The sequence below is a fragment of the Chionomys nivalis genome, chromosome 2, assembly GCF_950005125.1.
Source record: "Chionomys nivalis chromosome 2, mChiNiv1.1, whole genome shotgun sequence".
NCBI classification, from domain to species: Eukaryota; Metazoa; Chordata; class Mammalia; order Rodentia; family Cricetidae; genus Chionomys; species Chionomys nivalis.
This window is the reverse complement of record NC_080087.1, coordinates 135,391,541-135,405,065: the sequence shown is the minus strand read 5'-3', so window position 1 is coordinate 135,405,065 and position 13,525 is coordinate 135,391,541. Positions and strand designations below refer to the sequence as shown.

Here is a 13,525-nt window from a genome sequence, read left to right as displayed (position 1 = left end):
CTAATTCTGTGACTTTTTAATACAGTTCCTCATGATGTGCAGACCACAACCATCAAATCATTTTCATTGCTACTTCATAGCTGTAGTTTTGCTACTTTTATGAATCATAATGTAAATATTTATGTTGTCTGATGATCTTAGGTGACCCCAGTGAAAAGGTTGCTTGACCCCCCAGTGGGGTCATGACCCATAGATTAGAAGCTGCTGCTTTGAAAAAGATGGCTACAGCCCCAGGCCTACTTTGGAATGTCAGCCACAAGATTCTGCTTTGTTGTTCTGTTTGTCCCCCTGGGAGAGGGAAGTGAAAATACAGCACCTTCCCCCTAAGGCTGCCGTAATTCTGTGGACACAGTAGCTCATTTCCCAGCATATACTAAGCACTCCATAAACACTGGCTTTTGTTATTGCTTCAATCCAGGAAGGAAAAACCTGTGTGTACTGAAATTTAAAACAAATATCTCTATATCTTTATCTCTACATAAAATATTAGATATTATGGGAAGAAGAAGCAGGGTGATAAAGAACTTTACCTGTTTCTGTTGAGCTTTCTTCTTTGTCTAATATGAACATAATAAAATATTGTAGTTCAGTTACTTAGTTAAACAGATGTAATTTTCCTAAACATGATGTTTATTATTTCCTTCTGCTGTGAGAGATACCCAAGATGAAAGTATTTGAACCACCAGTATTTTTATTAGTAGAAATAAATAAATAAACCAAACAAGAGAGTGAAATGACTCAAAGGGTAAAGGCACTTTCCTTTCAAGACTGACATTTCTGAAATTCACGTGCTGGAAGGAGAGAGCTGATTTCCACAAGTTGTCCTCTGCCCTTTACATGGCTGTGATGGCATACACATGCACCCATGCACATACGTGCGTACACACATACACAAATAGAATAAATTTAGTATCATAGAAGTAAATAAGTGTACTGTAGAAATAAAGGGAGGGAGGGCAACACCAGCGAGCACTTATTTAGAGTTCATCACGACGAAGTTAGTCACCCTCCGTGCAAGTTGGCAGGCACCAGGACTCCTGGGAAGGCTTTGTTGTTAGTGGGCTTCAGGATATAAGGCATCTTAGTGTTTGAGAAAACCACAGAAGCAAGGGTTTCACTTACCTTTCCTTTGAGATCCTATCCTGAAGCAGGTGATAACACACTCATTCTAGAGCTGATTTCCTGTACCAGGAGGAAAGGGCCCCTTTTTGTCTGAAGACACAGGGATACTGAGAAGAAGCTGAATAGACACACCTTGCCAAATGCTCTCTGTCAGGCTTACTACCATTAGGTCATAAGTACTTGGTTCAGTCTTACTTCTTTCTCTAGAGCCAGCACCTCTTCCCAAAACTCGAGCATAAAAATATACATTTCCCTATGCCTTTGACTTTAAGTCTTGATTTCATTATGAAGGTTCCCATGTCACACAAATGGTATACTTTTTCCTTGTTTATTTATCTCGATTATGTACCTCAGCCTTATAGTTAGCGATGGAAAGAAAAGGTATTCCTTTGCTCTTATAATCTGGTCTAGTTGGAGGTCATTGGCATGGGGAAGCTGAATTTGAAGGGGCATGTATCATGCGATCTGGTTCATGCAGAACTCTTGGCTTTCTCTGCTGATCCTGAGGTGTCGGAAAGGGGAAAAATTAGAGAAGCTGCCAGTTATTGGCCAATCTTGTTTATATGGGGCCAATGGCTGATGGAGATTAGAGTTCAGATTCCCAGCAGAACTGTGTCTGTAGATGTCATGGACAGGAGTTCTGACATGCATGTTTGGGCTACTGTCCATTTACATATCCAGTGTCTCTGAAGAGAGTACAAGGGTGCGATACCTTACCTGAGTTCCTCAACTATAACGACTTAGTATAATTCCCAAGAGTGATGACAAGAATTAAGGAAGGTGCTGATAGAATAAATAGATAGAAAGTAAAGAGAATTAAGGAAGGTACTGATAGAATAAACAGGGACATAAACACATGTCAGCTAAAAATATTATCTGTGTTGTAATAGATATTAAGAGTACGTGAAAATTATTGCTGAGTAAAAACCACAATTCCTCTGCCAGCCCGAGTGCCACACGCTTTCTACAGCTAACTTCAGATTGCTCCAGGAGCCCTAACTCTACCATCCCCCCTTTTTCTTTGAACTTTGGGGCTGACACCCCCCCCCCCAAAAAAAGTCCGAACAGTTGAGCCAGGAAACAGACTTGCTGGTCTTTGAAGATGTGGTTTTGAAGCTGACTTAGAAGGAGCAGGGTTTGCTGACTTCTCAAAGGAGTGCTCATAGAGGTGACGCTGGAACAGAAACGCGCTAGAAGCCTGGTTGCAGTAGATTGTGGGATCAATTTAAAACCCACTGCATCAGTTGCTCAGCAGGATATTCATAGAGAAAATATTTCAGTGAACAGAAACTAGAGCATCAAGGAATCACTCTAGTTGATTCTCCCTTTTAAGAGAAAATCAGGAATAACATGTCATTAATGTTCAACACAAAACAAAGAGAGACATGTAGAAAGTCTTGAACTGAAGTGCCTCTATAAAAGTAATGAATGCAACCAACTAGTTCCCAAATTTTGATGTGCTAAGAATCCCCACCTGTTACAAATGTCCATTGCTGCAATGTGTGGAGAAGCCTTTGTGGGTCATTCATCCCCTAATGATCATGGCAGACCCTACCTAAGCACACACTCTGGAGGGTGAGGCATGCAGTGGGCCTGCTATTGTTCCTCGTGTTCACAGAGTTCTGCAAGTAGACACAATGGGGAGAAATGCTGTCAATGCAAGGAATGTGGGGGAGTATCCTGTTGTGCCAAATTCTTAGGGTGCATGTCAGAGGTCACATGGGAAAATTTAACATATATATGAATAAAGAATGTGGGGAAGACTCTAGTAATTCTTATGTGACAGATCAGAAGCACCCAATGCTAAGCTGTATTTGCCTAGGGGGCTAAACACTGTTAACCTTTGTGAAGATGTTAATTTCCCAGATCTTTATTGTAGCCTTTGATTTTTTTTCTTTCTTTCTGTGAATGAATAAAAGCGTCTAGCTGTCTAGCATGGGTGCTGGGCCCTTTGAATAACATATGACAGACTATTTTATTTTAAATTCATGCTGCCTTGAGTGGCAGCTGTCAGCCAAGTAGCCCCTGCCTTGGCTACCAGCTGCTCTGCCACCATGCAGCCCAGCTGCTTTGCATACCCTTCCTCACTTGGAAGAAATCCCCCTTCAGTGAAGGAACATTGAGACCATGATTACTCAGGAAGCTATAACTTCTGCACCTGACCACCACTTAGGACAAATTGTCTGGGATCCAGGAGATCTGACATATGTCACACACACAGAAAAAAAAAAAAAAAAAAAAAAAAAAACTTCTGTGTATTCTATTCTATTCTCCCATCCTACGGCTGTTCTTACAGCAGAAAGGGAAACACCTCTTCAAGAACACAGCAAGAATCCTCGATTCCTGGAACACACATTTTTTGGATAATTCTGTCTCTTAATTTTGGGCTGACGTAGTGACTGGGTTTTAAGAAACAGAACACAGAAGATTCTTATTTCCATGATTGGCCTTGTGATATTGATTTTATTTTGCTAGTGGATTCTCCTTTACTGACTTTAAAATTACATGTTTGAAAATTACATGTTGAGCCGGGCGGTGGTAGCACATGCCTTTAATCCCAGCACTCGGGAGGCAGAGGCAGGTGGATCTCTGTGAGTTCGAGACCAGCCTGGTCTACAAAAGCTAGTTCCAGGACAGGCTCCAAAACCACAGAGAAACCCTGTCTCGAAAAACCAAAAAAAAAATTACATGTTGAAAAAGCCCTACTGGATAAAGAACTGGGTGGTCCTTTACCCACCAAGCAATCAGAAAATAAAGGACTCCTGCAAGGTACTGAAAGCTGCTAACCACTGCATGAATTTGTAGGGAGAGCCTCCTGTAGGATGTACAGGTGAAACGCCAGCCTTATAATGCCTAGGTAGGAGTCCATGAGAAGACATAAGGCAGAGGACCCAGTAAGCCACACTCAGAGACTGAGGAACACCAATTGCCGTGATTGAAGCCAATTAAGTTGTGGTCACTTGTTGGTAATTGGTAACTAACACACAGCTTCTCAAGTCACGTAAAGACTCATGGGAGTGATGTAAAAATCGAAGGGAAATTTTAATGTTTTTAGTATTCACATACATTAGAGATAAGCAACCAAACTCTAAGGAATATACTCAGATGTCAGCTGTTGTACATAGCTTAAGACAAGGAGAACTCATAGTAGAGACAACATGGGTGAGGAGGCCTTCGCTTAGCCTATCTTATTGTAGTCATGTGATACCATCAGTGTAGATGAGCCATGTGAATGGAGAGAATTTGAGCCTCTCTATTTAATACCCTCTTAAAATATTAGGCAGTATATGAGATCTTAGGCTATGGAAAGGCCCTATACATATGAAAAACATAGAAATCATATTGGTTATTAATCTAAATAACTTAGAAACTGTGTTAGCCAAAAAGTATTTATTCCTCACTAAGATTATAAGACAACTAAAACTCAAGATAAAATCTGGCTTCTCTACCTTCCTTTTACATGCACCTCCTTTACTCTGGGTCCCTGCTTTCCTATGCACATAGGTGTGTTCATCACTCAAGGACTATCTCCCTGGACACCAGCGGTACCTGACCTAGTTTATTTCCCTTAAAAACTAAAGGTGCAAACAAAAGAGCAACATGTATGTTACTGTCAGTGTTTTACAATATCCTGTCCAGACTCCCAAAGTGTGTTGTCTTAAATCTGTAGAACCAACAGACACTCACAGGACACATGAGGGCGTCCTGAAGCAGGAGTAATTCGCTCCAGTAAAGTAGGAGGTCCCCTCAAGCAGTACAGACTTTCTCAGATCACAGTGCAGATCCTAACTGAGGCAATGGTGAACCAGACCACACCTTGACTGGAGATGCCTAGTTATGAATACCTCTTCCTCCTACAGCCTGCCCTGTTCCATCTTTCCCTTCCCTTAAACATCAAGCTGTCAGTACTGCAAAGATGGACTTAGGACCCCTTTATTTTTTCATCCTTCCAACATATATTGATTACATCTCTTTTCTCTGCTTTCCACCATTATCCGTTTCTTTTTTTATTTTTATTTTTTTTATTTTTTTTTTTCAGCTGCTGTTTATTGACACTCAGGTGGGCACTATAGCAACAGGCCGGGAGATGCCGCACAGTAGAATGGAGGTGGAGCGCAGGGTGTGACTGCAGTGACAGCTGAGAAGTGCGCAACGAGCAGTGGGGGAGGCCAAAGCTGTTGGGGAAGCAAGTCCGGCCTGGGGGCCAGAGGTTATTATCTACACAGGAACCTGGGCCCTGTGCCCTAAGCCCTACTCTTGCTGTCTCCTGACTCCAGGCCTGGGAGTTCTCTGGGATACTTTCTACAGGAGCAAAGTACACAGAGATGTTGCTGCCCCTTTGTGATAAAGCCAGAGGGTTTCCAATTCTGCATTCCTCTGTCACCCCTGGCTTGGGACATATGATAGACAGACAGCTGGGCTCTATTCCATGTTTCAGCGACAGTAATTTTCCCGGGTGTCCCAGCCCACCAGCGCCACACTCTGGCCCAGAGTGAGCACTACAAGCGTTGCTGGCCTAATGGATGGGATGGGGGAGGGGATGGGACAGGGGCTAGAAGAGGGGCTCCAGAGGGCCATCAAGGCACAGGCACTACACGCATGATGTTGGTGAAGCCAAAGCCAGGGCGCCACCCAGTCAGTACAATGACCACATCTCCCTTCTTGAAGAAGCCTCGGGCCTTGCCAACATTCATGGCCAAATTCACACGGAGGTCTACATCCTCAGCCCAGGCGTCCTGCACTGCATCCTTACACAGCACAGGGAAGATGCCACGGTACAAATAGGCCTGGCGAGCTGTCTGGGGATTGCGCGTCACAGCAATGATGGGCGCACGTGGGCGGTACCTGGCCACCTGGTGAGCACTCCTGCCAGACTTGATGAGCACGATAATGGCCCCACTGCAGCACTTGAAAGAGGCCTCCACAGCACCCACGGCAGCAGCTTCTGTGGGGTCGCTGGTAATAGGCGCCAGACGGCGGAGTTCCTCGAATAACTGCAGGTGGTAGATGGCGGCCTCTGTCTCACGGGCAATCAGGTGCTGCATGCGAACGGCCTCCAGAGGGTAGTCCCCTTTGGCGGTCTCCCCTGACAGCATGATGCAGTCTGCTCCACCTAGGACCGCATTGGCCACATCACTGCCCTTAGCACGGGTGGGGCGGAGCTTCTTGATCATGCTCTCCAGCATCTGTGTGGCGCAGATAACCGGCTTCCCAGCTCGGTTGCATCATCCAATCATCATCTTCTGAGCCAGGAAGACCTTCTCTGCAGGAATCTCAATGCCCAAGTCGCCACGAGCCACCATGATCCCATCACTGGCCTCCAAAATCTCATCAAACCTGCGGACGCCTTCGTGGTTCTCGATTTTGCTGATGATCTTGATGTTCTTGCCCTTCTCTCCCAGGACCTTCCTAACCTCATGCACATCAGCTGCCTTGCAGATGAAAGACGCAAACACCATGTCTACATCCTGCTCCACCCCAAACTTCAGATCCTGGATGTCCTTTTCTGACACAGAAGGGAGGTCCACAGCGGCTCCAGGGAGGTTCAGCCCCTTCTTGCTGCCCAAGGAACCACCATTCTCCACCTCTGTCACCAGGAAGTCAGCGCCTTTCTCCTTCACCTGCAGTGAAATGAGCCCATCATCCACGTAGATCTTGCTGCCCACTTCCACCACCTTGCAGATGTTCTTATAGTCCAGCCACAGGGTGTTCTCGTCACACTTCTCCATGTAGGCATTGTCCAGGGTGATCTTCAAGGTAGCTCCCTTCTTCAGCTCCACTTCTGCAGTGCCGCTGCCTTTGATGAGTCCAGTCCGGATCTCAGGCCCCTTTGTGTCCAGCGCCACAGCAACAGGCCGGTAAAGAATGGGATCAGAGGCGAAACTTTCTGTGGCTGCACGCATGTTCTTGATAGTTTCCGCATGGTACTCATGAGTTCCATGAGAGAAATTGAGACGAGCCACATTCATTCCTGACTTGATCATCTCCTTCAGCATCTCCACAGACCGGGAAGCAGGACCAATGGTACAAATGATGCCAGTGTTGCGGGCCGTGATGGGTGCAGAGTCAACGTCCAGGCGGCACATATGTTCCAAGAAGGTGTCAGCCATGGCTGTATGCAGCTGCTGGGTTTGAATGAAGGCAGTACCTGCTTCGCTGTGTGGCTTCGGCATGGTTCCTGAGGTCCTCGGGTGTACTCCGGATCCTGCAATGATTCCCAAGTCGGACGAGTCTCTGGTGTGCGGGCCCATTATCTGTTTCTTGACTTGTGTATTGGGACAGCTGGCCAGGCCAAGCCATGCCTGCTGGAGCTGCTCAAAAGGCCAGTTATACTAGGACACATTATGGGAACTCTGCCATAGAGAAAACCTTTGTGGCCAATATTTTATTACTGTGCACAGGAAATACCAGGAGAGACATCTTTTAAAGAAGTACCCTTTAAATATCTTTCATCAATAACTCATCCTTACAAAAACAAAAAAACAGAGTCCTAGGTCATTTATTTCCACTTTTTATATTCTGATATTATGATTAAGGTAAGAAATAGCCCTTTAAGAACCATTTTGGTTTTATCATGTAAATTTTGATATCTAGTGCTCTGATATCTGGGCAATGTAGAGATTTTATTTCTGGTAGAAAGTCATTTAAACCCACGGGGAGTTAAAATATATTTTTTATAAAAGTATATCTGCCTTTCATATTATGAAAGAAGTGTGCATTTATGCAGAAAATTTTACATTTTACATGGAAGCATGAAGTTAAGTTCACTTGGTGTTGCCCATTGTAAGCAGTTTGGACATTTTCTTTTCAGCTTGACTCCTGCACAGAAAGAAAAAACTGAAAGGGGAGATTGGTGTGCACAGGGGAAGAAGCGTGCACGACGAAGAAGTCGTCCCTCCTGAGGAAAGCAAGCTATTGCTCGGAGGTGCTGGGACCTTGGTAGAGGGCACAGACTGAAAACGTACTGTGAGAAACACAGACTCCACTTACAGAGTGCAAACCACACACACAAGTAAAGCACACCCCACAGTTTTCAGTCGTGCTTCACCTTGTGAAAGCGGCTTGGAGTTTTATCTTAAAACTGGAGTCAGAATCCCAGTTCCAGGAGAACGGAGTCAGAACTCCAGATCCAGGAGAATGGAGCCAGAATTCCAGGTCCAGGAGAATGGAGTCAGAACCCCAGGTCCAGGAGAACGGAGTCAGAACCGCAGGTCCAGAAGAACGAAATCAGAACCCAGGTCCAGGAGAACGGAGTCAGAACCCCAGGTTCAGCAGAATGGAGTCAGAACCCCAGGTCCAGAAGAATGGAATCAGAACCCCAGGTCCAGGAGAACGGAGTTAGAACCCCAGGTCCAGGAGAATGGAGTCAGAACCCCAGGTCCAGGAGAACGGAGTCAGAACCTCAGGTCCAGCAGAACAGAGTCAGAACCCCAGGTCCAGGAGAATGGAGTCAGAACCCCAGGTCCAGGAGAATGGAGTCACAACCGCAGGTCCAGGAGAATGGAATCATAACCCCAAGTCCAGGAGAATGGAGTCACAACCCCAGGTCCAGGAGAATGGAGTCAGAACATTTGTTCCAGGTAGGGCAAATACCTGTTGCATTTTCTTGGCTTTATTTTAACCTCCATTTTATTTTTATTTTTTTGGCTTTTTGAGATAGGATTTCTCTGTGTATCTTTGGCTGTCCTGGAATTAACTCTGTAGACCAGACTGTCCTTGAACTCACAGAGATCTGCCTGCCTCTGCCACACAAATGTTGGGATTAAAGGTGTGTGCCACCATATGCAACTACTCTCCTTTTTTTCTTTTTTAGGGACTTAATCCTTTTTCTTTTCTCTCTCAAGCCTGTTGACAGAGGTTTTTCTGTCCTGCCCGGTCCTGCAGCCGTTAAGCCCCAAAGAATCACACAGAGGTCTACATTAGTTATCAATTGATTTAACTCAGACTTCTTATTAACTAATTCTTATAACTTACATTAGCCCATAATTCTTGTCTGTGTTAGCCATATGACTTGGTACCTTCTTTGGTGAGGCAGTCACATCTTGCTTCCTCTGGCGACTGGATCACAACTGCAGACTGCACTTCCCTCTTCCCATCATTCTCGTTGCTCCTCCTCCACTTCCTGCCTGGTTTCCCTGCCTCTACTTCCTGCCTGGCTACTGGCCAATCAGCATTTTATTAAAAATAATACAAGTGACAAGATTGTATTATTTGTTCCACAACACAGTCAGGTTAGGGACCCACTTGAGATGCGCAGTTCCTTCCATGCTTTATAATTTAAAAATAGATTCTTTGCTTTCCCAATTACAATAATAACAGAAAATGCTAGTCTGTTGGAAGTTACCATAGTAACCAGGAACAACTTCTTTTCACCGAGAAATGGACACTTAAATCTAAGTTCTCGCTTCATTTTTGGGAGCCATAATGCAGTCTTATGCTTTGTGAAAATTCTGCCTGCGAATTGCATACCATAAACTGTGAGTCTGTTTGTGAGTGTGGGTAATTTTGCATGGATGTTTATGCATAAATATTAATAAAAATCCAAAAGAGACACCAATCATAGTTCATTTTTGAACTAAATTACTTTCTGACAGAGACATGTGAAATTAATTGAATTGCAAACAAAATCCAAGAGATAGATTTAGCATATGGCTTACTCTTTACTATGATTTTTCTACAAAAAATATATATATATACAGGAAGCCATTTCTTTTCTTAAAGAACTAAAAGATGTTTGATGGCTCTGACTCATACACATGCCTTTCTTTCAGAGAAGAAGAATGGATGGTCATTAGTAAAACCACTGCTAGGATTAACCCGCTCTGGGCAGCCTGGGAAAGAGGGTGGGTGGGAGACGTCCGTTACTTTTAATCAGGAACAAGTGAACGTAGAGAGCCAGTCTGTAGCTGAACCCGGTAGCCCCATGTGTCCAGCCTGAACCTGCAGATGCAAGGTTGAGTTTGGTGAAGTAATTTGGTCCTTGCAGAATGCACTTTGAAATCGACAGTTTTATAATGTAGAATGATTGAAAGACTTTGAAATTCCAGACAAAGTCATAAAAAGTATTCCTGCTTTAATATATATATATATGCTCAAATCTATCATGGCATTTTAAGGAGTGCTGACTCCATAAATTCTGACTTTTATCAACAGCACTTCAATAATGTTCAGAAAATAAACTCACAGGAAAACCTCGGGTGTTCAATTAGTGTTAAACGTTTTAGGGCAGAAACCGAGATAATGAAATTATGAGGACAACGGCAGCTTAACGTTTTGTGGCTCACAAGAGATTTATGCATTCCAATATCACCTCCAGCTATGCAGATGGCATCATAAAAAAGAATGGATTCCTGACAGGGGAGCACAGGGCAGGGAATTGGACTGTAGTTATCTTAATACTAGTTCTTTGTCTTAACTGAAATACGTTAAAAGAAAAAAAGGAAGGAAGGAGGAAGAAAAGAAGCCTCCCAGTCATTCTTACTACAAACACAGGTTTTACGTCTTCCCAAACCCCACCGTTATTACTGAAATGTTTGAATACAATATAGCTTCGTTCACAGGAATCATCTCTTCTTTATCGAAAATTGCATTAGGATCACAGGGAGTCTTGCAGGAACCGCTGGGCTAAATAAATCACCAGAGAATCACCTGGTATCTGAACTGAAATAAGGACAGGCAGTCACTTTTGTACAAGTTCCCCAGAATTTCAGCAGGAGAAAGGAGCGGAATCAATGGAGGTACCAGTCTGTCAGCTAGAGGCACCTGGTTATTACTCATCCCGCTAGCAAGCGTGGGCATGCGCAGTCTTTTGAGGGTTGGAAATTGAGTAAAGAGATCTTCTTGTGAGTCTTTTAGGATTTCCTTTAGCGCTCCTTACCTTGGAGGCTTCCTAGGAAAATTGCCAAGGCCTCGGATCATCTCCCGTATCTGTATTTCACGGCATTTCCTTACCCTTCAGCAGTCTGCAGAACTTAAAGGACAAGAATCCTGCCAGGCGGTTCATTGCTAGAGGGCACTACAGAAAATTTGCAGTTTCTAAATGGTTCTTTGGAAATGTTGGACAGCTTTTCTTTACAGGGCTAAGTTTCCTTATCTCCCAAGGTCATGGGTAGGATGCTGAACTAAGGTGTTGACTTGGTTTGACAAGCTTACTCTTGCGGAGAAATGATGTCTTTATTTTAATCACCTTGTTGGATTTCTCATTTCTCCTCTGAAGAACTTAAGGTACTTAGACCTAGTACGTATTTGCAGACTGGTGCACGTACTTTCTCTCCCCAGGACAAACTTACTCAAAAGACGTATTCCCTGAGTGGAGTGGAGTACAGCAGGGGGCAGCAACTGGAGTCGCGGAGACTTTGGTCTAGAGCTTGCCCCAGTCACTTGGTCTTGGAACCAGTAACTTCTCTGAGACTCAATGTCCTCTATGACTTAGGATAATGGCTACTTCAAATGATCATTGTGAGGATTAAATACGGCTGGGTATAAAGTGTATTTAGCACAGTGTTTGGCATAAAAGAGAAGCTCAATTAAATGACATGATTTTGTGACGTGTCACGGAAAGACTAATATTCTCTAGAGCCAGTACATGGCAATTGCTTTCAGTGACACGCATGTTCACAAGCCTGCCGTCGTCTTAGGGTCTGATAGTCGTACCTCCTGGCCATCTCTACTGGTGTTTCTATGCTTGGTAACAATGCCCACAAGCTCTTACTTCCAATATCAGACCTTTGATTGAGATAGAAAGAGGCATAAAGTTACAGATCTGAAAAGGACCTCAAGGGTCCATTTGGCTTCTAAGCTATAAAAGTCAGTGCTAAGGACTACCACATAAGGAGTCCATCTCTATGCTAAGGAACCTAGATATTTTAATGTATACCACATTAGTTTCACAGGAGCTGGGATCAATTTCATTTTACCCTGATTTTACAGAGTAGGGAACTGAGGTAGAGAGATTACCAGGCAAATCCTGAAGTCAGCTCCACAAGCAAACAAACCTCGGTAATTCAGGGGTCACGGACAATCAACCACACCATCTCATAGCAACTGTGGCAGCTGCTTGTTTCCTTCTGAACATCTCTAAGAATTCAAGAGACTGTTTCAGTGTATAGCATCTTTATAAGTAGGAAATATTTCTTACAGGTTAGTTGTGGGGTTTGCCCCAGTGTAACTCATTTGGCTTAACTGGTAATCCGTAGAGATCAGAGAAGAAAACCTAGTGTTTCTGATCACAGCCAAGATTCTCAACAGCATGAACCTCTCTGTCTTATGTTTTAGATGATGTCTAATACTTCACTTCTGTATTCACAGAACATAATGACTGTAATATGGAGGTCAGTGATAACAAAGGTTAAGTTATCAAAGCATCCCATGGGGCAATCTCGACTCAGGCCAACAGGTGGGGCTCTAGAGTTCTGTACAGGGAAAAGCAAGTTCATATTTATGCCTCCAGACCTGTCAGGTTTTTTTCTCCAGGGGGACATAAATTTCCAAGCACTTTGAGCTGTCTGTGTGCACAGAACAGGCCCCTTTCAGCCTAAGGGCAGCCTTCTGACAGAGAGATGCAGGTGTGGACAATTGTGAGCTGGTATGTTTAAAAATGGAAAGAGACCCGAGGGGCTTTGCTGGGGACTGTGGACAGCACCTGGCATGCTGACTAATGCTGGCAGAGTGGAAGAATTTATCCCTGGTATGGGCATTTCACATCCTGTTAGTACCTCACAGGGACCTCACTGAGTCCTCTCCTCTTAAGCAAGGAGATTCCTTTCTCTACAAGAGAAGCAGATAAGGCTTGAAAGACCCGTGAGTTTTATGGCTTATCACAATTAGCCACTCCCTATTTGTGTGGTCTGGTAAAGTTGGCCGGTAACTTCAAAACCCCACTCCTTACGTTAATAATGAACACAACCACCACCATGGAGGTTTGCTGGTGAGATAAATTCTTCCAGGTGGTATCCAAGGGAGTGCCTGGTGTACAGGAAATCAAAGAAACTATTATCGGTTATAATACGTCCATTTCCTCCTCCCCAAATTACCACAAAGAATAATAGATAAGATTCTCCCTTCAAATAATCTCTCACACCATCAAATTGGGGAACTCCATCATTTAAGAGGCAGGTTTAGAGTGTTCATACCAGAAACACATCAACAGCCTACATGAAAACAATAAGTCATTGATGATCACATTTATTTTGAATTGTATCAAAAATGATCATTGATCTCAGGCTCAAAAGCATTTCTGAGAGGTTCCTGATATCCCTCAGTGCTTCCGAATGCTTCTATTGCCTGCGCTGATTCTGGAAATCGCCTGCAAACAGTGAGGATGCTGTCATTAGTTAAGGAGTCTCTTGATGCCACTTGCCGGAGACTCTAGAAATGGAGGACTGCACTCAACAAAACTAGAGCT

General features: G+C 44.0%; 1 pseudogene; it reads right to left on the bottom strand.

The window, feature by feature from the left end:
- Positions 1-5,451: 5,451 nt before the first annotated feature.
- Positions 5,452-7,304, bottom strand: LOC130869724 (pyruvate kinase PKM-like; annotated as a pseudogene).
- Positions 7,305-13,525: the final 6,221 nt, after the last annotated feature.